The 21,474-nt window shown below is 45.2% G+C and overlaps 1 gene segment (V, D, J or C); it reads right to left on the bottom strand.

The window, feature by feature from the left end:
* Positions 1-5,041: 5,041 nt before the first annotated feature.
* Positions 5,042-21,008, bottom strand: LOC309372867 (immunoglobulin heavy constant gamma 1-like). The segment is given in 9 exons: positions 20,763-21,008; positions 18,981-19,325; positions 17,331-17,660; positions 16,154-16,273; positions 14,861-15,226; positions 13,465-13,773; positions 12,420-12,734; positions 7,225-10,753; positions 5,042-7,116 (listed from the first exon to the last, which is right to left on the bottom strand).
* Between the last annotated feature and the right edge of the window lie 466 nt (positions 21,009-21,474).

Here is a 21,474-nt window from a genome sequence, read left to right as displayed (position 1 = left end):
TGACCGCCGCCTCCTCCTCCTCCTCCTCCTCCAAGGGACCGCCTCCTCGGGGCTGCCCCCTCGCCCACTCCCCTCCAGCCGGAGACCGAGGAGAAGCGAGCAAGCGGCTCATCGCCACGTGGAGCGCAAAGAAGCGCAGCTTTGGAGCCGGCATCCGCCGAGCGCGCTGTGCGTCCTAAGCGCAAGGAGCGCCAGCTCCAAAATTTCGCTGCACGTGGTGGACCACGGAACTTCCCCTGGGCTGCTGTGGCGCCAGGACAACAGTTGTAGTAGTGGGGAGGCAGGAAAAGAGGAGAGTGAACAGCCAAACCCCCGGATTCAGGGGTGTCAAGTTGAATAAAGTGGGGGGGGAGGTAAGCCCCCTCAAATATTTTAGGGGCGGCAGCGAAGGGACCTCGACTCCAAGAAGTTGGCTCCTATGCACGGATTTGTTATTTCTCCTCTCCAGTTCTCTGAACAGAGTTTAACCTGTCAGAGGCTTTCGTTGTTGCATCTGACCCTGCCATTTTCTAGTCTCTGGAGGTGAATATGTCCTGTGAGCAGTCACCCCCTTGGGGAGAGGTGCGGTTCCTTCCGCGTCCATGGAATGCCGTTTTCTAATTGGAAACCTTACCTTTTGACCCAAACCTTTATTTATTCATTTAGCGAGTATGTGCCCTGTTCTTCAGCCAAAGAAAGAAAGAAAGACTCCCACGGTGGCCTACAATAAGACAGTGCCTGCCCGTAGGCTTACAATCTAAAAGACACAGCACAAAAGGAAAAAGGGACAGGGGTGGGAGAGGAAAAAGGCAAACTCCACTGCCAACCCTTAAAAGTTAAGTAGTAGTTCTTACACTGACCAGCTTGGTGTTGTGTTTCCTGGAACAAACACTGCAGGCTACTTCCTAACAGTACAAGGTTAGTTCTTGGTAATTTAAAAATAAAATTAAAAAATTCTTATATTCTGAAAGAAGTCACCTTCTGCCTGATGATGTGAATGAACTAATATATACTGACAATCTTGGTCCAATTGCATTGGCTGCCAATGCGTTTCAAAGTGCTGCTTTGACCTATAAAGCCTTAAACGGCTCAGGGGCCAATTCTAGTGATGATGGGGCTGCCCTCAAATGCCTCCACATTGCAGGTGCTTGGGGGGAAAAAATCAACAACTCAGGTTGCTTTTACAGGCTTGTCATGCAGATCTCCTAGTATGTGGCTTGACTCTGTGCCACTGGACACATGTGCCAGCAGGAAGGCTGTATGCTTGCTCCTTTTTAAAAAACAAACAAGTGGAGATAATTGATCACTCAAATTCTGTGCATGGCAATTCTGAAACATGTATTCTTGCACTTTTGCAAGCACTTGCTCTCTCTCCCCCCCCCCCCCCCGCCCCCACTCCCGGTTTCATTTTGCTCCGGCTGTTCAGGCCCCATTCTCTGACCCACTGTCAGAGTGTAGTGCTGTCCGGGCAGGACTTTGGGGCAGAGGTTTCAGGCCCCACAACAAAGAATGTGCAGAAGGCCTGGCTTATCACATCTTAAAGCAAGTGAAGTCATACACATTACCATCTATTGAGACACCCTCACAAGACAACTGAGCGCAGAGTCTAAAATTAGCTAATGGCACCATTATCTGGTCCCCTCCCCTTTCCCCTGGCTTTGCCCCTCCCCAGTGCCGGATTTACGTATAAGCTAAATAAGCTCTAGCTTACGGCCCCACCCACTTTCTTGAGGCCCCCCCAAAAAAATTAAGGAAAAAATGCTGGATGTACATTTCCCAAATATAATATAGATAAAAAATGAAATAAAACCTATATACAGCAACAGTGTTTTGTGTTGTGTAGGCTCCTATGATGTAAGTAATGGGCCCCGCCTGCTAGCCTGCGCTCTAAAATATCACTGGTTTGCTCATTTCTATATACGGAGGTACACAAAAAACAGCGACAATTACTTGTTGACAAAGGACAGCTGGACATATAAAGGGTCCCCTTACCTTCAGTAGCTTAAAGGTAAAGGTAAAGGGACCCCTGACCATTAGGTCCAGTCGTGACCAAATCTGGGGTTGTGGTGCTCATCTCGCTTTATTGGCTGAGGGAGCCGGCGTACAGCTTCTGGGTCATGTGGCCAGCATGGCTAAGCCACTTCTGGCGAAGCAGAGCTGCGTACGGAAACACTGTTTACCTTCCCGCCGGAATGGTACCTATTTATCTACTTGCACTTGACATGCTTTCAAACTGCTAGGTTGGCAGGAGCAGGGACCAAGCAACGGGAGCTCACCCCGTCACGGGGATTCAAACCGCCTAGACCAGGCATCCCCAACTTGGCCCTCCAGATGTTTTGGGACTACAATTCCCATCATCCCTGACCATTGTTAGCTAGGGATGATTGGAATTGTAGTCCCAAAACATCTGGAGGACCAAGTTTGGGGATGCCTGACCTAGACCAATAACAGAGGAAGTGTCCCTGGAAAATACAGAGCCTTCCTTTTGAAACACACAAAAATATAGGAAGCTGACTTGTACTCAGTAAGAACATTGGCCCACCAAGCTGACTTGCAGGGGTCGTCCGAAGTTTCAGGCAGGCATGACTCTTGTAAAGACAACTAGTAGTAGAAACAGTAGAAAAGATGGCAAATAGAATGGTAGATACAATTGGAAAGGCATATACCATAGAATTCCATGGACCCACGTAAGAGGTGGAAGGTTGTCCGGTGCAAACAAAGTAATAACAGAATAAGTAGATAAGTAAGATAGTATTTATTTTCTTTTTTGTTTCTTTCAGGCATTAGTCTCCCCTAGCCAAGCCTGACAATGACAGGGCAGAGGAAGTTTTAGGGTGGCACAACTGGTGCATTCTCACTGGATGCCAAACTCCAAAACAATGCTTTAGAATGGAGCACAAGAGGTGGGGTTGCTGAATTTTAGCATTGCATAGGGCATCACTGGAATCTGAGAGCCCTAAGTCCACCACTGGCCAGGGACTGCACTTGGAACCTTTTTGCAAGCAAAGCATTTGCTCTACCACTAAGCTACAGCCCTTTGCCTACTCAATATTTAGCCCTCTCACCATTCAAAAGCTCAGAAGTAGAAATATACATTTCAAAGTTGCCCCAAATCAGGATAATACTTTAGCTTTCTTAGCACTTGTATAGTGCTTTCGAGTGCTCAAAGGAATCCTATTATTATTATTATTATTATTATTATTATTATTATTATTATATCCATAGCAGTGACCAGAGGAGGAATGACAGATGGGAGGAGCACAGAGAGAAGAAAAGCCATGGTGCATTGGCTGTAACACAACAAGACTGCCTTCATCTGCCCCAGCTGAAACAAAACATGTCTCTCTTGCATCAGTCTCTACAGCCACAGCAGGCGCTGTAACCTTCCAACAGTTTGACTTCACCCCCAAAGGCACACCCCTCCATTGTCTCCCGAGACAGACAGATGTCAATATCATATTATTATTATTATATCTTTATTTATACCCTGCCATTTTCCCTGACAGGCTCAAAGTAGAGTACAGATAAAATATCAACTAAATGCACTGGGGGGTGGAATCAGTGAAAAACAATTAAACATTAATAGAATTAAAACTCTATCTATTTGTCATCTGTCTATGATCTATTTAAAATATACAAGCAATCGTAACAAAAACAGCACAGCATAAGCCCCTTTCTTAAAAACTGTCATTTCCCAAACATCTGTTGGAACAAGAAGGTCTTCACCTACCAGCAGAAAGATTAGCAAGGAGGGAGCCTGTCTAGCTTCTCAAGGGAGAGAGTTCCAAAGTCTGGGAGTAGCCACTGAGAAGGCCCTTTCCCATGTCCCCACCAAGTGTGCCTGTGAGGGAGGTAGAACTGAGAGAAGGGCCTCTTCTGAAGATCTCAGAATCGAGGCAGGTTCATATGAGGGAATATGGTCTTCCAAATAGCTTGGACCTAAGCTGTATGTAGATAAGCAGGTAAGTCAGTATCTTTATTCCCCATATGAGAGATGGGAGACTGAGAGAGGATGATTTGATCAAGATCACGAAGTCAGTTTCTGGCAGAGTTAAGAGTCAAACCAAAGGCTTTCAGATTCATAGCTCAGTCTCTTAGCCACTGTGTGACATTAGCTGTTGGTTCCTTTTCTTGAGATATTTATCCCTGCCCTGGAATGCTGTACATCCTTCCTAGAGGTACTGGAGCATCAAAAATTCATGGGTTGCAAAGCGTATCACAGATGGTCTTTACTGCCACAAAACAGATATGAAGATTATTGCTCCCAACATGAGTACCCTATGAAGACACTAGCTATTTAAAACATTCCTTTTTTTGAGAATGGTTTTGCATCACACCCAGCATGAAGTAAGGAATGGAAAAGTTTAGAATTAAGGCTCCTGTGCCAGAAGGCCAATGAGATTACAGAGAACAAAGGGAGGTCGCTTTTGAAAGAAACAGAGGCTTAAAGGGGCGAGGGGGAGTCATCTGAAAGCAAAGTTACACATAAACCGCTGATAGAGGTGACCTACAAACAGGCTTCCTGCGGTAAAAGGTTGGATGAACTGTTGAACATAATATCCGGGTTAGAATTTCTTTGGTAAATGGGTATTTGGGTTTCGTCTATTGATTAACTTATGCCCTTCCGAGCAGCGGCAGCGGAATATAGGACTGTTCCAGGTGCAAGCTCGAGGGGGGTGGATGCTTCACCTTCTTGAGTTGACGAAGCTCTGCGTCAATCCTTTTTCTGCCCCACGGCAATATAGCAGCCATTGGCACTACGATGCTTGCACTGGGGAAAGTGCCTTGCAAGAGGCTTGGGAGCGTGCAAAGGGTGTGGAGGGAAACGAATGCAGGACCCATGGACAAAACTTAGCCTCTAGTTCAGAGGGCAGGGACAGCAGCTATGTTTTCCTCCTGAGATGCACAAACTTGACTATAGCCAAAGTTCCCCCACCCCCAAACTTTGGAATCTTGTATTAAAGGCACAGTTGATTGGTGGAGCATGTGCTCTGCATGCATAATATTCCAGGTTCAATCTCTTGCATCTCCAACTAAAGATTCTAGGTTATGGTCTGAAGGCACATGAGCCCACCACTTTGCCAAAGCTAAGCAGGACCACGACTGGTCAATCCCTGGATGGGAGACCACTTGGAAGCTACATGTGTGAATGATGAAAGAAAGGTGTGGTATGAATGTAAGAAAAGCAAATAAATACATAAAAATAAGTATCAGGAAGCAGAGTTCAGAAACAGGTATTTCTGATATCTTGGGAAGCTCTTACCAGTTGAATTAGAAAATGCTTTGTCTAGAATATTGACCAATGGTCTGGCTTGACATAAGGTGCTGCTTTATCCTGAGCTGCCTCTCCCATTTCTCACATGTTACCAGAGACAGGGAGGGCATCATGCCTGAGTCCAGAATCAGGCAGAGGGAGGCAATTGCAGCACCAACCTCCCACCAGCCATTGCCCCTGAAGCCGTGGGCATTCTCCTCTGTTGGAGATCAGTCAGGAACCCCTAAACCAGCATGATGCCCTCAGCTAAAGTTGAAGTTGCTGTTCCTTTGTCAGCGTGGAATCAAGAGGCAAGTGGAAGGATCCTGGTCGTGGGCGACCATTAGGAATTGAGGCAGCTGGATGTGTGATGGGCAGGCAAGGAATAGGGTGAATTGCCTGCCCCATGCAAGGTTGTGGATGTCTCCTACTGGTAAATAGCCTAGCGTATAGTGCTAAAGAGGATTCAGGGCCACTGGCACCAACTACATGGGGAAAATGTAGCTGTGAGGTCGTGGAAATGAAACTTGGGTTGCTAGGTAGAGTAGGTTTTAGACGAGGGTTCAAAGTTTTGAAGGGATATTTTAGGAACATAAGGAGCTGCCTTAAATGCAGTCAGACTATCCATCTTCTTCTTCTTTGGCAATCACTAGTAGCGGAATAAGATTGTCTTCCATAAACACAGTTTTAACAATGAGTCCGTAAGTGACTGTGGAGACCAGTTCTGGATCCACACATCCTTCCACAGTGGGGACATAGGTTTCCAGGTGGGAGCTGATCACGGTGAGGGTTTGCCAAGCGTGCCTTCCTCTTAGCGCATTTCTTCCTTTCGCCCTGAGTTCAAGTGTCTTCAAAACTCATGACACCTTTGGTAAAAGCTGTTCTCCAATTGGAACACTCACAGGCCAGTGTTTCCCAGTTGTCAGTGTTTATACTACATTTCTTTAGATTTGCCTTGACAGAGTCTTTGAACCTCTTTTGTTGACCACCAGCATTACGCTTTCCATTTTTAAGTTTGGAATAGAGTAGTAGCTTTGGAAGATGATAATCAGGCATCTGCACAACATGACCAGTCCAATGAAGTTGATGTTGAAGAATCATTGCTTTGACACTGGTGATATTTGCTTCTTCCAGTACACTAGCATTAGTTCTCCTGTCTTCCCAAGTGATGTGTAAAAAATTTCGGAGACACCATTGATGGAATCTTTCGAGGAGTTGGAGATGGCCTTTATGAGTGGCCCACATTTCCCAAGCATACAGTAAGGTTGGTAGTACAATAGTTTTGTAAACAAGCATTTTGGTTTACCTGTGAATGTCCTGGTCCTCAAACACTCTGCACTTCAATTGGGAGAAAGCTGCACTTGCAGAGCTCAGGCGATGCTGGATTTCAGCATCAATGTCTACCCTTGTGGAAAGATAACTGCCCAGGTAGGACTATCCAACTAGCTCTGTATTGCCCACACTGTGTGACAGCGTCTGCCTAAGATTTCAGATGAGATTCTTCCCATCCTATTTGTAGATGCTGGGGACTGAATCGGGGACCTCCTATTTGCAAGACAGATGCTCTACCACTGAGCAAAGATCCTTCTCCTTAAAAAGCCGGTCGCAAACTCCAAAATGCAATTAGAGTGCCAAATAAGTTGCGGCTTTCAGCAACCTCCTGGTATCAGCAAGTCTCACAAAGTGGGTTCCTGCAACTCCCAGGCACCACTGCTTCCCCTCTCACTGAATAGGGAGAAAACTGTCAACATGGAGATGAGACGATTCCTTTTAAGAGTCTAACAAGCAAGAGAATCCCTCACTGCAGGGACGTTGGGCAAAGGGCAGAAGGCAGCGTTTCCATCCCATTCTTCATAATCAACTTGAAAAAAGAGATCAAAGCGCTGAAAGATGAGAGAGAAGAGGATAATTATCAGCCGAGTCTCCCCTTCTGCCTTTGCTTATGTGTTTGTGAGGGGGAAAATGAGAAAAACAAAATAACCTGATCTCACCTTTCAATCTCACAATGTCCTCAACACATCATAGAACATCTTTCCAGACACTGATGAAATATACCCTACATCATGCCTGGAAGACAGGGGAGCTGTGTTAGACAGAAAACAAGCTATCTCCTTCATAGATAATTGCCAAGAAAGAGAATTGGTGATACTGGACAGGCAGAATAGCTAATAGATTCAAGTATAAAGCAATCAGAAGTAAAAGCAATTCTGGGTGGGGGGAGGACCCAAAATTGGAGAGCATCCTCCTAAGCATAATTGCTTATTATACTGGATGTGCACAGGGTGAGGCTGTGATCTAGCAGGTGTGCCCAGTGAATCACTGAGATTTTGACGGAACCTGGGAGACAAGGGGCTAATTTGGTCAGCCCAGATGCAAGACCATATCCTGTGAATTGTATTCACCAGATTCTAAGAAGGATGTTGGCAAATGAGAAATGACTCGAAGTGTGGCTACAAGGGTGGACAGAAATCAGGAATGTTGTATGTTTGGCTCTTATTCAGCCCATAACAAGGGAAAAAATCAACATATGTATCTTTCTCTGCGCAGAACAACTGAACCTACAGTATTAAAAATCTGACTGTCATGCAGCTCTTAAAGGTGCTCTTATTGTTCATCCAAAAAGAAAAGCTTTTTGAATCAGAAATACTTTTATAAATAAGAGTCTTCAGCTGTGCTCACGTAGCATTTTGCTATCCAGGCCAGTCTTGGCCATTCTTTCGAAATCGTTCAGATCTTCAGAAGTTGGTTGGTCATTCTCGTCTCCTGGCCATGAAAAGCTTTGCCTGCTCATTTTTTTCAGATAAAGCTGCTGTTAAAGGCACAGAAGGAGGCTCAGACATTTGGTGGAGGGGAGATGCAAAGCAAGCCCAACTCCAGTCCTTGTTTTCTCTTCCAGCTGGTTGGCTTCCATCTGTCTTGGGAGACAATGGAGGAGTACACCTTTGAGGGTGGAGTCAAACTGTTGGAAGATTACAGCACCTGCTGTGGCTTTAAAGACTGATAAGGGAGAGACATGTTTTGTTGAAGCTGGGACAGATGAAGGCTACAACCACTTGTATTAACATAAAAGAAGTCAATTCAATTAAAAAAAAAAGGAAATGTGAATTATTTTTCCGGGGGGGGGGGATGGAGGCACATCAGAGGTATTTACATTATGATACTAATATTGATAGGGATTTTCACATCATAAAACTAGTATCTAACTCTTTCTCTTCCTCTTTTAGGGCATGTAAATAATCCCTTTCACAACAAACATATTTCTGCATGGAAATTTCCATTTGGAATGCCAGTTTTAAAAACAAAAGAAAAAGCCTTCACCACTATGTTTTTATTAATATTATTATGACAAGATCAGCTCAGTTGAAACAGCAGTTCCTGCTTCCAAAATACACACACTTCAAACCAGCAACCTCAACACGCATGCCTCACTCCCTACTGCTTTCGCCATTCCAATCTTGCTCATAAATATATTCCTTCCTGCAACGGCTTTATTGTCATTCCTCACAAGGTTGATTTGTAATCAGCTGATTGACAACTAAAGTCACTGGAATCTTTAGCAGGCCCATTATAAAAGCCGACCTATCTCTCAGCACGGCTGGGAACTTCAATGCAGAATGGACAAATATCCTTTTAGACGTAGGGCTTTATATCTTCAATAACTGCATCAAGGAGAGAATTTTAGCATTTGCACCTTGACATATTACTCACGGCTGCAAGTGTTTAAGAAATGTCACCTGCTAAACCCCATTCTTTATGGAACCACAAATGGAAAAGGAAAGTAACAGTATTGAAGGAACTTAACAATTAGATGAGTTGTCTTATCTCAGTCAGGAGATCTTTGCCATGGCTTACTACTGAACAACACGTTCCTAACCATGTCTAAAGGTAAAGGTAAAGGGACCCCTGACCATTAGGTCCAGTCATGGCTGACTCTGGGGTTGCGGCGCTCATCTCGCTTTATGGGCCGAGGGAGCCGGCGTACAGCTTCCGGGTCATGTGGCCAGCATGACTAAGCCGCTTCTGGCAAACCAGAGCAGCACACGGAAACGCCGTTTACCTTTCCGCCGGAGTGGTCCCTATTTATCTACTTGCACTTTGACGTGCTTTTGAACTGCTAGGTTGGCAGGAGCAGGGACCGAGCAACGGGAGCTCACCCTGTCGCAGGGATTCGAACCGCCGACCTTCTGATCGGCAAGTCCTAGGCTCTGTGGTTTAACCCACAGCACCACCCCCGTCCCTAACCATGTCTGCTTAGAAGTAAATCCTATCAATTCAAGGGGGCTTACTCCCAGGCCAATGTGGTTAGGGTTGCAAGTCTTGGGTCCTTTTAAGAGAGGATAACTAGGCACTGAACTTGGGATCATCAGCAGGCAAAGATTAAGGACATAAGAAAAGCTCTGCTGGATCAGGCCCATGTCCCATCTGGCCCAGCCTCCTGTTCTCACTGTGGACATCCAATGTCTACAAGAAGCCCACAAGCAGAAGCTGCTTTCCCGCAAATGGCATTCAGAACTATATTGCTTCCTGGGGCTGTGAGAATGGACAGCAAGGCATGCCATTTTAGGGGCTGAAACTTAATTTTTGCAAATTTCTTCAGTGAGGCATCTTAAAAAAACATTTTGGGGCGTGTGGAATTCAAATCTGCCATTGTTTTTCTGATTGGACAACATCTAGCTTCGTAAATCTATGTTTGATGAAGAAGTACATAAGCTGCTTTCAGAAACACAAAGAATTTTGATTTTGCCTTCTGAAAATGTCAGGTAATATACTAAATTGTCTCTCCCATATTGGTCTCTACAGCTACAGTAGGCACTGTAACACTTCAACGGTTTGACCCCCAATGGAACACTCTTCCAGACAAATGCCAACAACGAAAATGAATAATATAACTGGAAGTACTTGGCAATCATTTTTAATAATTTTAATGCAATTTTACACAAAAAATTACCTACATTCAAAACTAAATTATATTAATTTAACCAAAATATCTTTTTAATTCCCAAGCCGTGTTACAACTTTTTAGCAACCCTCGTTTTTGGAAAAAATCAACACACCCTAATGGACAGGCACTACCACTGAGCTAACAGGACACTCTCCTATGTTCTCTGGGGAATATTTTTTGATAATTTCTAAATGACTGTTTGCTAGTTATCTTGGTCATGAACTATCTTGTAGGATTGGGTTTTTTCCTCTTGCAAAGAGAAATGTGGCACATAACTAAAAAAATTAAAGGCAATGGTGATCTAAACTAGAAAGCTTAGTCACTCCTGAATTCTTGGAGAAGGAGAGTCACCAGAGTGTGAGATTTCACATGTAAACCACAAATATCTGGAATTATCTGTCCAAACAGTTGATGGTGAAAAGTGACATCTAGTGGTTGCAGACGGCATATTATTTCCTTTTTCTGCTTTTATCCTTCTGTTCATGCCTTGAAATCCAGTCCACTCATAGTTTCTTTGCTAGTCTCCCTTTGGTTTGCTTCAGTGCAGTTTTCCTTCTTTTTCATGAAAACGGTTCAACCTTCATCCAATAAAGAAAACAAATGGAATTACTATTCTAGCATACAATTAAGGCTGCCAGATTCTGAACCAACTAGTGTAGATTGTTTATCAGGAGATTGATTAGCCCACCCAATAGTAATGAATGATTTTCTCCATGCTTGAAAAACATCACTTTGCTCGTTTTTTCTCTCCATATCATGCTTTCTGTTAATAGCACAAGAGCAAGCCACTTGGCAATTCTATATCCAATAAATTAGCATCAAGGGGTCTTGAGCCACCATCTCTTAAAACATTGCTTCCCTCCTAAACCTTGTGTCTGTTGACCCAAATTATATTCAAAGCACATTGCCAAATATTCACATCTCAACAGTGAACAAAATGTGGGAGATTTGCAGTCAAATCTAACAATGCTAGTTAGTATGTGAAAGGGTTAAGAAACAGAACCATGTAATAAAACTTTTACTGGATTTTCCAACTTTAGGCTACAAATAGAGCTGCCCTGACCAAAAAAACCAGCCCAAACCCTGCCCCTCCCTGCACACAGAAAACTAATATTTCAGGGAGCAGCTTCCACCTTAACCTTCTTCCCAACTTTGTTGTTTTTCTACATGCAGAGTTACTTTGATGATGGTTACAATATGCTTGCAGCATGGAAAATACTTAACATTTGGTTTTCCTGGTAATAGAAATTGGCACTAAACCAACATTTCACTACTCATTGGAACTTAGTTTGCACTGTCAAACAAGATCTAAAATAAAACTGCATCATTTCCCTATTTGGACTGAACCTGTGAGTACGTATGGAAAACTAGCGGGCTTTTTCCTTCACCCATAAACTTTTAAAAGGGAAACATATGGGAGTCTTCTCCTCAAATGTTTCTTTGCCAAGGATGTAAAAAGTATCGATTGCCTGCATGGGGCTGATAGATACAGTGATACCTCGGGTTACATATGCTTCAGGTTACATACACTTCAGTTACAGACTCCGCTAACCCAGAAATAGTGCTTCAGGTTAAGAACTTTGCTTCGGGATGATAACAGAAATTGTGCTCCAGCGACTCGGCAGCAGCAGGAGGCCCCATTAGCTAAAGTGGTGCTTCAGGTTAAGAACAGTTTCAGGCTAAGAACGGACCTCCAGAATGAATTAAGTACTTAACCCGAGGTACTGTACCACTGTATTGCAGTAGTTAGCATTAGCAATGCAGAAATAGAGGGTGGGTGAAAATAATTGCATAATACTTCTCCTGCTAGCAACTACAAGTCCACCACAGGAACCAATCTAGTAAGCATCTAAGTGGGGCTTTTGTGGTGGGGTCTCTGCCTCATCCCTCAAAAACTGCACCTGGCTACTTGCAGGGAGCAGCCAAAGGCTACATTGTAATAGCTTCGCAATAATATTAATAATTAGAAGCGAACATCTTCAAAGCCCTCTGTAAGCAAAATTTAATCCTTCTGCCACCCTATGAGGTATTTTTACAGATGACGACCTCAGGACAACAGCCAAAGCATGCTGCCTTTCATCTTGCGGGGGAAAGATGTTGGAATGCAGGCCGGGTCTCATTTCAGCTCCTACCTCGCAACTTTCTATTCACATCACTTCCCCGACGCTTTCTTCCAGACTCCCTCTGTGCATTATTCCGCCTTCCTTGATGTTTGTTCAAGGATCTTATCAACTCAGGACTCACCAGGCATCTGCAAAGTGTACACTCTTTCCACACATCCGCTCAGCGCGTCGTGTTCCACCTTGCACGTAAACACAGTATTCCCCGCCCCCTGTGCAGGTGTCACTCTCAAAAGGCTCCACATGGAGTGCAAGCCATTGGCGCCAACTACGGAGACTGAGTGGCAGATTCCCACATGCAGTGGCTTCCCATCTTGGAACCAATTCACCCTGATCACGCTAGGGGAGAAGTTATTGATTCGGCAGCTTAGCCTCAGCTCCTCTCCTGCAGCAGGAACCGGAGGGTCTGGAGTGATCCAGAGGACTTCTGGGGGCGTTCCTGTAGGGACATGAAATAACAAAGTGAGTTGCTCCCCTTAAGGTATAGTGGCAAGCGATGCATCCTGTTTTGCCAAGGCCATTTGGGAGAAAGATGTAATGCATCTTGGTTGAAATTGCTGTTTGGTTGGTTGGTTTTAATTAAATGTAACTTTCTAGTCTTCGTTGCTGTAGAAAAAAATGTTGAAAGCGTATGTCCCTAGAATATATGTGTTATGGCTATCAGGTGGTTGCTCGAGAGCAATCAGGCAAGATGCCTCACTGTTCTAAAGCTTTATTATTGGTGCTAAAAACCTTAACAATGCAGAGAGCCTTTATTCCATGTCTTGCTCATTCACTAGCAGAATTTGAGAGTGGGCAGTCCTTAAATCTTCCCCAGCAGAGTAGTCTCTTGACCCCCAGCCTACGCCTCCCCTCTCTGCGCAAAAGCCTACTGCTCAAGGAAGGCTTGGGTAAAGGGGGACCTCTCTCCTCCCCACTTTGCTCAGGCAAGGTGTCCTGGCATCGCCTCACCTCCTCCGAGCCCTGCATCTCCTCCCCACTAGAGGCGTGGCTTCCTTCCTCCGCTGAGAAAGTGCTGCTTCCCACCATCTTTGGGGGCTCTCTGTAATCCATCCGCCTTTGCCCCCCTCGCGCCTGAGCCGATGGCAGTTCCCTGACAATATGCATTCAAGGCCAAAGGCAATAATAAATGAGAAATCAAATCTGCTCCAACCACAGAGGCATCGTACCTTGCAAATTTATTTCATAGGAGAGTTCTTCGACATTTCCAAAGCTGCTGTGCTTGATCCGACAGGTATAAATTGCTCCTTCATCATCTCTGGTCAGGATAAACTCAGTCTGGCTCCATATACTATAAAAATCACTTTCACAAGGGAAAGGCCCAAACTGTGTCACTTCTTCAACAGGCTGTCCATTTCGAAACCAATCCAGAGTGATGTCTTTGGGGTAAAATTTCTCCACAACACAGATCAGAATAAGCTTATCCCCCTGTATGGGAACCTGGGGTGAGCTGAAGATGTAATGACTTGCTGGTCGAGCTGCCAAATAGAGATCAAAAGTCTGTGTGTGTTTGTGTGGAGGGGAAAGATATTCCATACACAGCTTTGAGACATTACACTAGCTCTACAGGAAAAGTGACAGAACAAAAGAACCTGTACTATAGGTATCTATTTGGCTACTGTGGGCTTCTCTTGTTTTTGTGGTAAATGATGTACCTTGTCTCTATTATTCCAAGTCACCCTCAGGTAACACAATCGGAGGCTGTGAAAATTTTACCACTTGCTCCACCTCCAGCTCAATCCCACTGCTAGCATTTGAAGCCAAGTGGCGCTGTGGGTTAAACCACAGAGCCTAGGACTTGCCAATCAGAAGGTCGGCGGTTCAAATCCCCGTGATGGGGTGAGCTCCTGTTGCTCGGTCCCTGCTCCTGCCAACTTAGCAGTTTGAAAGCATGTCAAAGTGCAAGTAGATAAATAGGTACCGCTCCGGCGGGAAGGTATACGGCATTTCCGTGCACTGCTCTGGTTCACCAGAAGTGGCTTAGTCATGCTGGCCACATGATCCGGAAGCTGTACGCCAGCTCCCTCAGCCAATAAAGCGAGATGAGTGCTGCAACCCCAAAGTCAGCCACAACTGGACCTAATGGTCAGGGGTCCCTTTACCTTTACACATGATGTTACCTAAAATCTGTAGGTATACAGTGGCTTTCTGAGAAACACTTCTGTTTGATGTACTCCCCCTCAAACTAGCCTCCACCCAGCTTTGGAAATGGAAGTTGTGGTTGTGTCTGGGCAGATGACAGCTTCAGAGAACTGAAGTTTGGTGGGGGGCGGGAAACAAATCAGGTAATGGGCATTGGATTAAGACATCCCTGCTCCCTCTCTGGTCTGAAAGGATGTGTCTTGAAACCCAGCAGGAGGAAATGACCTTGCTGAATTTCAAGTCACTAATCAATAGGGAATTCAAAGCATGAGGTCAGTTGATTGACAGGCAGACGTCCCCACCCACATGTCAATTTTTGGAGATAAGGATGTGGCCAGCCTGGCAGGAGAGGCCTGCCACCCCTGCACTATTGGAATACATAACCTGTCTGCTGCTTCCTTTGATAACCGCTATTAATCTTACCAGTAACATGAATAATTGTGGTCCTCCGTATTGGATTTTTGAGTGTGCTGTGCTGGATGTTGCATTCAAATTCCGCCCTATCGTCCTTTATCGTCGGTGTGTAGCTCAGGCAGGAGGAGATGCTGTAAAATCTCCCATTGGCTTCCAACGGCTGCTTGGCCATACCGGTAACATCTTCTCCAGTTTCACAAAGGGCTGCATCTTCCTTTGAATGGTCTGCTGCCGACGCCATCCTGTGTGGGTTTCTTCGGTACCATTTCACCTGGATTCTTTTGGGTCTAAATCCATTTATATTGCACATCAGCCTGATCTTTTCATTAATCGGTATCAGGTCAGGCTGGATGATTGAGGAGACCTGGGGCTCTGCTATATATAAAAAAAGCAAAGGCAGTTAGGGTACAATGCACTTAGCGAAAGGTCCCTTGAACATAGTGTGGCCATCTTCCCAAAAAACCAGAGATAGGAAACTGTTGGCCCTCCAGATGTTGCAGGACTACAACTCCCATCATTCCCAGCCATTGGCCATGCTAGCTAGAGCCCATGAATACCTAGAAAGCCACAGGTTCCCCATCTGTGCAGGAAACATAAAACACATTTCAATGTTAATTGAGAAATTGCTCTGCAGAGGATCTTGGAGGCCAAGGTTATCAATTACTACTACCTACAATGGCCTTTTTGTACCTCCACTGGTAGAATCAGTGAATTGTAGAGTTGGAAGAGGCCATGGGGGTCTCATCTAGTCCAACCCTCTGCAATGCAGGAATCTTTCACCCAACATGGTGCTCGAACCCATGACCCTGGAATTAAGAGTCTCCTGCTCTACCGACTGAACTATCCAGATCTAGAGACAGTGTGCCTTTGAATAACAGCTGATGGGAATCCCAGGTGGGAAGAGAGCTATTGCTTTCAGAGTTCCTATAGGTATTTGCTTGGCCACTGTGCAAAGAGGATGCTGGACTAGCTGGGCCTTGGTCCAATCCAGCAGAGCTCTTCTTGTGATCTTAGCACAAAATGGAGAGACCAGAGTCGCCCATGAAAAGCCAAGCCATGCCCCCTAGACATATCAGTAGTAACTTAGTAGTAACTAGAATATTTTTATTGGCCAGTAAATAAATACAGCAGATAAATAAGTAAAAACATGTGTTGGGAACAGAAAGTTTCCATTTTTGGAAGAGGCAAGGAATAGTGACAAATACATGTACAATCTTTCATGGGTCATTTCATGCAGATCGCGAACTGGGCTAAAATGAATGACTTCCACCCTGAAATGTTTTAGGATTCTTTAAAATTTACCTTTTGAAAGCCGCGTTTGATAAAAGATGGTTAAAAATATGCTGCATAAGGCTGTCAGTATGATGCAAGAGGTCGCCACCCCGACAATAAATCCTGTGTCCCGATGATAGGATTTTGGTACTAGAATACAAATGAATTTATTAAAACCAATAGCAGTTGTTCTGTTTTTGACATATGCTTTGTCACTTCTTTGGCTTGGGCCTCCAAGACTGCTTGCTGGGACTCCCCTCCTTGAAGATGGTTTATTTTTTACTTGGCTTGTCCTGTTGTTATCGCTGACAACAGAAGAGTGGATCTAAAGAAGTGTAATGGACTGTGGTCCTCCAGGATTTGCTTTTGGTACATGAATAAAAGGGGGCGCAGGTGGCGCTGTGGATTAAACCACAGAGCCTAGGACTTGCTGATCAGAAGGTCGGCGGTTCAAATCCCCATAACGGGGTGAGCTCCCGTGGCTCGGTCCCTGCTCCTGCCAACCTAGCAGTTCAAAAGCACGTCAAAGTGCAAGTAGATAAATAGGTACCGCTCCAGCGGGAAGGTAAACAGCATTTCTGTGTGCTGCTCTGGTTCGCCAGAAGTGGCTTAGTCATGTTGGCCACATGAAGCTCCCTCGGCCAATAAAGCGAGATGAGTGCCGCAACCCCAGAGTCTGTCGTGACTGGACCTAATAGTTAGGGGTCCCTTTACCTTTACATGAATAATAAGCCATTGTCTGGATTCAGACCTAGAGCTTGAGGTCTCCTTGGACAAGGAGCAAAGGAAGCTGGATCTTCCAGCAGATCCACACTGCCAATGAGCCTGAGAATCTGGACATCTCTGTCCCAGGACGGAAGGTCCCCACACCAGCTTCCTGGGTGGTACAGGTTGCCTCCAGACCCCCACCCCTCCAATTATTGCAGGACCATAGAAGTAGAGGAGATGGCAAGCAAGGCAGAAACTTCAGAGCCACCAGGAAAGTGTGTGGCTAGTTGCCTGTGAGGCTCCTTGGAAACCAGACCTCAACCCCCAACTCAGCTATGAAGTGTAGTAGTGGGCCAGCCCCCCTCTCTCTCTCAGCCTAACTTACCTCACAGGGTTGTTGTGAGGATAAGGAGAACTATGTATGCCACCTCAAGCTCCTTGGAGGAAAGATGGAATATAAATGTAACAAATGATAATAAACAGATTTGCGGACACTTACTTGTGACCAACAAAGTTGTATTTCTACGTAGCGGCTTTCCCAGGGACTCGTGTTGGACTTCGCAGATATATAAGGAACCATTATCAGCCTCAGACACCATTTGGGTGACACGACTCAACACAGCAAACAAACCGTCACGGTCTCGGGAAGACGGGGCCCCTGTGCATATATCTGAGGACAGTGGTGTTTCGCGTAGGCTGCCTTGTTTCCTGACCAGCCAAGAGATGTTAATTGCTTGGGGGTAGAAGTCATGAACGTTGCAAGTAAATGTCTTCTCTCCTTCTGCAGCAGCTAGGAGACTTTGGGGTGACAGCAGCACAGCAGGCTGAGCTGGAGTGGGAAAGCAGATTATTATCAGAGAGGAATATCGCTCATATCCACAACTGAGGAATGCCTTCCGCATATCTGCTGAAATGAAATCTACTCCATGGAAGCTTTTGCTCTAATAAAATGTGTTACATTTAAAGCAGTCTCCTACCACTTTAAACAGGGATGCGGGTGGCGCTGTGGGTTAAACCACAGAGCCTAGGACTTGCCAATCAGAAGGTCGGCGGTTCGAATCCCCGCGATGGGGTGAGCTCCCGTTGCTCGGTCCCTGCTCCTGCCAGCCTAGCAGTTTGAAAGAACGTTAAAGTGCAAGTAGATAAATAGGTACCGCTCCGGTGGGAAGGTAAACGGCATTTCCGTGCACTGCTCTGGTTCACCAGAAGCAGCTTAGTCATGCTGGCCACATGACCTGGAAGCTGTACGCTGGCTCCCTCGGTCAATAAAGCGAGATGAGCGCCGCAACCCCAGAGTCGGTCATGACTGGACCTAATGCTCAGGGGTCCCTTTTACCTTTACCTCTTTAAACAGTCGTGGCTTCCTCTCCCAAAGCGTCTTTGGAAGTATAGTTTGTTCAAGGTGCTGAGATTTGCTAGGAGACCCCTATTCCCCTTACAGTGCCACAATTCACAGAGTGGTTTAACAGTCAATCCCTCTTCCAGAAAACTAAGGAGGCACTAAGGAGGTGCAGCAGGGCCCAGGGCAACTTGCACTGTATGGCCTCTACTGTTGCTTTCTTCCCCCCCCCCCCCCACCCCAGCTCTCCTCCTCCTTCTCTTTGTGTTCATGGCAACAACGATGGCAGTCACTCCTCCCCTCCTTACTTTTTGTGGCTGTTGCTTTCCCCCACCTCCCATTCCCTGATTTACTTGTGGGGCTGGGTGAGGTTTGCCACAGCTTTAGAAGCACTTGTTCCTTCTATTCACAATGTTGGGGGTGGGGTGAGTGTCAATCCTTTCACAATCAAAATAGCATCCTTTGCGCACATGGGTGAAGGTTTTCAGAAGCACAATAGATATGTGGGTTGGGGATTAGAAACTTAAGAAGGGAAGGAAGGCAGAACCCCCCCCCCCCGAGACAGACCCATGAAGACTTAGCCTGCTCAGTGGCACAGAATAATGTTGCAGGGGACAGTAAACCAGGAGAGGGGATGACGTGGACTGTCTGAGAAGAATGTATGGCTAGCTAAGTGGAACGTTGCACAACAGCACTGCAATATTTTGTGGCAGGTGCCGCATGTAACAGCCCGCTCTACTGGACCACTTTATTGATCTCAAAGATTCTTCATTTTGTGTTGGTTGGATAACTTCAAAAAGCAATTGGTACCTCTGACTTTAAGCTGGATCTTTCCATTTCCATACTGCGGAGTTACCAACACAGTACACGTGTAAATCCCTTCATCCCTTAATGTCACATCGGACAAGGTAAGTGATGCAATGCCATGGGGTAGTAACTCAACATTCACCAAGGGCCCGTGCCGGTAACCTGCTGTGTGGTTCCCATCAAACAAAAACACTGTCCTCTCTTCTCCAGATACAGTCTTCACCGCCCATTTCAGAGCCACGTCTTCTTTTCTGACGCTCTCCTGAACTGTAAAGTTACAATGCAGCACAACTGGGTTGTGTACCAGGCCTACTACAGGAGAAGGACTAGTCTTCACCTCCAAAGCAGCTGGAAACAAAACAGAAGGGGTGTATGTGAAGATATATGCACACACACACACACACACACACACGGGTGTAGCCAGGGGGGCAGCTGCCCCCTTAACAAACTGACCCACTGAATCACAGGTAACTCGGTTCTGACACACACACACCAAACATAATGCCTGTCCTCCCTTTGGCACCAAAAATGTTGCAAAGATTGCAAAATAATAGAAAATTAATCAATGAGCAATAGACTCTCTCTGTCTCTTTTTATCTATCTACACACGCACACATATATCCACAGTCTACATAGTTCTTTTACTGAGAGGATGTCCCCTTTGAGCAAATATAATTTTAAATTAGACAATATAGATATTTTTAAAGACCAGTGGCAAGGTTTTAACAGTATCTTTTTAAAATCAGTGTATGTAATACAAGGTCAGCAATAAGCCAACAATGTGTGTCACTTTTTTAAACACTGGCAAAGCATAAACTTTTTGTCAATTTCTCAGTTAACATGATTTCCCAAGGCTTCCTGTGGTTTTGGTTTTTTTTAAATTAAACTATTTATTAAATTTGTATATTGCCTTTCATCATAAGAGAACAGGGCAGTTTACAACATAAAATGACAAAATAAGAACACAAAATACATACTCAGAAAACAAACAAGAGCAAACTCTCCCCACATATTTTTTTGGTACTATTTTACTATGTTTAAACCTTAGGTTTTCAAAAATCTTGCCACTGAGATTCCTGCAGCTATCAATAGATGGCCTACAAAGTTTTTATGTAAAATATCCCAATTTTCCCCTGTAAAGAAATTTGATAGAGCCAGTTAGGGGTATTTCTCCCTCCTCCCGGCTGCTGATTACTGCTGAGATTTCTTTTAAAAACTTTTCTAAATGCTCATTGTAAAAATATGGGGTATCAAAGTAAAATACTAGACGTTGCGGGGGGGGGTGAGAGCAGGCTAATTTCTCATCCACAAAATGATTGAAACCAATATTTTGTTGGGGGAAAAGGGGTCGGGGAGCCTAGTGCCTGTACATTTCGTCTCATATCTTAGGTTCTGCAAATGCTAGAAACTTAACTCTTTTTTAAAAAGAAGAGGAAGAGGTGGAAAAGTAGGAAGAAAGCTGGGAATCTGTGGGTTACAGTTCATATGAGGGCAATTATCCCTACCCACCATGCTTCGTCCCCTGCCCCATTCCTCTGACGCGGCTTCCAGAATTTTACAAGACATCTGAAGTCAGCCCTGTTTAGGGAAGCTTTTAATGATTAATAGACTATTGTATTTTAATGTTCTGTTGGAAGCCACCCACAGTGGCTAGGGAAACCCAGCCAGATGGGCGGGATATAAATAAATTTATTATTATTATTATTATTATTATTATTATTATTATTATTATTATTCCAGTATACAAGCAGCGACTCCACCGAGTAAACGAGGAAGGGTCCCTACCTGCAGCCATAAGGTAGGAGAAGAAGAACGGCAGTTCCATTGCAAAGGTTAAGGAAGCAAAACAGGTGGACTTTGTGCCACACCTTCAGAGGTTAAAAGTACCCAAAGGAACGTTGCCAAGAGGTGCCTAAGACGCTAAGCCTCGCCCAGGAGAGGCTTTGCAAACAGCAGCTAATTGTCAGAGCTTTTCCGCGTTTCATTAGCCTATGGACGTTTCATTTCCCTATTAACTCAGCTTTTGCAATCCCCTGAGCACCCCCACGTGCATACTGTATATGGTAACATTTCATGCATCTCAGTAGACGGTAGTTCTCGCTCCCTAGAGGGAGGTCGACTGCTCTTGGTAAAGGGACCCCTGACCATTAGATCCATTTGTGACTGACTCTGGGGTTGCGGCGCCCATCTCGCTTTATTCGCCAAGGGAGCTAGCATACAGCTTCCGGGTCATGTGGCCAGCAGGACTAAGCCGCTTCTGGTGAACCAGAGCAGCACACGGAAATGCCATTTACCTTCCCGCCGGAGCTGTACCTATTTATCTACTTGCACTGGTGTGCTTTCGAACTGCTAGGTTGGCAGGAACAGGGAGCTCACCCCGTCGCGGGGATTCGAACCGCCGACCTTCTGATCGGCAAGCCCTAGGCTCTGTGGTTTAACCCACAGCACCACCCGCGTCCCTTCCCCTAAAGGAGCAGGTTCGTAGTTTGGGGGTACT

The sequence above is a fragment of the Podarcis melisellensis genome, assembly GCF_964234715.1.
Source record: "Podarcis melisellensis genome assembly, chromosome: 6".
Taxonomy (NCBI): Eukaryota; Metazoa; Chordata; class Lepidosauria; order Squamata; family Lacertidae; genus Podarcis; species Podarcis melisellensis.
Note: the sequence above shows the minus strand (reverse complement) of the source record. Positions and strands in the feature narration are given on the sequence as shown.